This window comes from Sciurus carolinensis, chromosome X (assembly GCF_902686445.1).
Source record: "Sciurus carolinensis chromosome X, mSciCar1.2, whole genome shotgun sequence".
NCBI lineage: Eukaryota > Metazoa > Chordata > Mammalia > Rodentia > Sciuridae > Sciurus > Sciurus carolinensis.
Window position 1 is genome coordinate 49877091 of NC_062232.1, and position 3019 is coordinate 49880109.

The following is a 3019-nucleotide window of genomic DNA, read 5'->3' on the forward strand; positions in this document are numbered from 1 at the left end:
ATCCCTGAGCTCAGCACCCTGCTCCCCTGCACCCAATAGAAGCAGCCAGCAAATGCAGTGCCCTCTAAATATGCAGACTTGATCCACTGGGCTGACTAACAAGCACCAGTTGGTGAGAGAACCACAACAACCAGGGAAGTTATCCTGTGCCCCAGCAGCTCTTGGAAGGCACACAACTATGAGTCCCAGAGATGCCAGTTAACTAAATTATCAGTTGCATAGATCCACAGGAGGCATTTCCTAAGGGTAACCCCAAGTAGCCAACATAGAATCTCATGCATACTCAATATAGTACAACCCATAAAGGGGCTTACAGAGAAGCAACTGACAGGACACCAGCTACTGCCCAGTGTGCCCAGACATATGCCTATTGACCTGTGACCTGAACACTTCAGAGGGAACAGCAGGCCTTCACCCCCCCATTGACCAACCAGCAACACTTTGACTATACCACAGTAACTGTACCTTAAAAAAACAACCCCCCCACACACTCTGAAATACACATGTGGGAGCCCCCAGTGGATCTGACAGCACTGTTTACATGGAGTTTTTCTTCAGGAGAGCATACAAGACTATACTTCCCAACAGAAAGTAATCTGTCTGTTAAGTCACAGTCAATTAGGGATCATCTCCTCTGACCCAACAGAAAGCTAGCAGATACCTGGAAAAACCAATAATCTGAGGAGACCTCACAGAATTATATCAGAGGTGAGCTGCTATGATCACAACCTCCAAACCCGGGAAACAGAGGTAAGGTCAAGGAGTGGTGGGAATCTTCTTAAGGTCACAAATTCCAACAAAATTCAAATAAGGAAGACTCAATAAAAAAATCTCTCTACCTCACAAGCTTGGCATGGATATCATAAATAGCTCTAATATCAGTTTAGAGTTTATAGATATAACTTTTCTATTGAAGTGATAAAAATTCCTTTATTATGTGATATTGCAGTCCTCAACCCAATGATTTTATTTTCTTCTAAGATTTAAAGCATTTACTGGAATCAATCTTTCTACCTTGCTTTCCTAGTTCAGGTTTACAATTGCTCATGTTAATCTGTCTTTTCTCTCTTATACTACTTACTCCTTCCTCAAATCTCCCCTTCTTCTGTTTTTTCTTTTTCTTTAGAGTGTATTATTTTATTATTTATTATTTTTAGTTGTTTACCCATTTTCCCTTCCCCCCTTTTTAACCCCTATATAGTTAACAGTAACTTTACTATCTTTAACAACTAATTTTTCAACCAATCCAAGAACGTTATCCACTTTTTACTTGGATTGGAGGAATTGCATAGAATATTTTCAGTAAGTTTTTTTTCCCTAAGTTTTATCAGTAGATGTGTTTGTCCTAAATTGATTGCAGTTAATAGGGTTTATAAACTCTCTCATAGTGGTGCTAGATACTGGGCATAGCAGAGGATTCCACTAGTGTGGAAGTTATCAATAATTAGATATTTGCCAAGTCTGAGGCACTTAAGAGAAAGAATTTCACTAAATACTTACTTGCATAAAGTAGAAGAGACAATCATCCAAGTAGATGGGTATAAATATGAAAAATCAAGGGTATTAGCATCTAATCCCACAATACTTCACAACAGTTCACATTGACATCATAGTGGAGGAATGTTGGATTAAAAATTTAGAAATTCATGGTTAAATGTTCAATGAACTAAAAGAATATGTAAAAAATGTCCTAAGAAAAATCAGAAATTTAAAGAACATACCAAGAGAGAGAGAGAGAGAAATTCTGAAAAGGAAACCAAACAGAAATCCTGGAAATGAAAGACTGAATAAATCAGATAAAAATTTAACTAGAGCTCTTTCTGTGCCTAGAGCAGCCATGACTTGTGGGTCCCAAGAAGCATCTGAAGCGGGTAGCAGGTCCTAAGCATTGGATGCTGGATAAATTGGGTGGTGTTTGCTCCTCCTCCATCCACTGGTTCCCACAAGCTGAGAGAATGTCTTCCTCTCATCATTTTTCTAAGGAACAGACTTAAGTATGCCTGGACAGGAGCATGAAGTAAAAAGATTTGCATGCAGCGCTTCATTAAGATTGATGGCAAAGTCCGAACTTAAATAACCTACCCGCAGATTTATGGATGTCATCAGCATTGATAAGACTGGAGAAAATTTCCGTCTGATCTATGACACCAAGGGTCCGTTTTACTCTTCATCGTATTACTCCTGAGGAGGCCAAGTACAAGTTGTGCAAAGTGAGAAAGATCTTTGTGGGCATAAAAGGAATCCTCATCTGGTGACTCCACGATGCTTGTGAAACATTCATTACCCCGATCCCCTAATCAAGGTGAATGACACCATTCAGATTGATTTGGAGACTGGCAAGATTACCAATTTCATCAAGTTTGACACTGGTAACCTGTGTATGGTGACCGGGAGGTGCTAACTTGGGAAGAATTGGTGTGATTACCAACAGAGAGAGACATCCATGGCTCTTTTGGACGTGGTCATGGTGAAAGATGCAACGGTAAACAGCTTTGCCACCCCAGCTCTCCAACATTTTTGTTGTTGGCAAAGCAACAAACCATGGATTTCTCTTCTCTGAGGAAAAGGAATCTGCCTCACCATTAATGAAGAGAGAGACAAGAGATTGGCCAGCCAAACAGAGCAGTGGGTGAAATAAATGGTCTCTAGGTGACATGCCTGGAGAATAGAGGTCTTTGTACTTAATTGAAATGTAGCAGGATGAAATTGCTCGTGAAAAAAATAATTTAACTAGAAACATCAAAATAGATTCAGGGCTGGGGATATAGCTCAGTTGGGTTGAGTGTGCCTCTCAACACAAGGCCCTGGGTTCAAATCTCAGCACCGACAAAAAAAAAAAAAAAATAGATTCAATTCCATAGAAGACAGATGCTCAGGCCTTGAGGACTGAGTATACAGTATACAATCTTCAAAAAAAAATGAAGAATAAAGAAAAGAGTAAAGAGCCATGAGCAAAATATTGAAAAAATATGACATATCATCAAGAGAACCAAATTAATAATCATGCATACAAGAAGGG

At 39.5% G+C, this 3019-nt stretch overlaps 1 pseudogene; it reads left to right on the top strand.

The window, feature by feature from the left end:
* The first annotated feature begins 1841 nt into the window (after positions 1-1841).
* Positions 1842-2638, top strand: LOC124971478 (40S ribosomal protein S4-like; annotated as a pseudogene).
* The last annotated feature ends 381 nt before the right edge of the window (positions 2639-3019 follow it).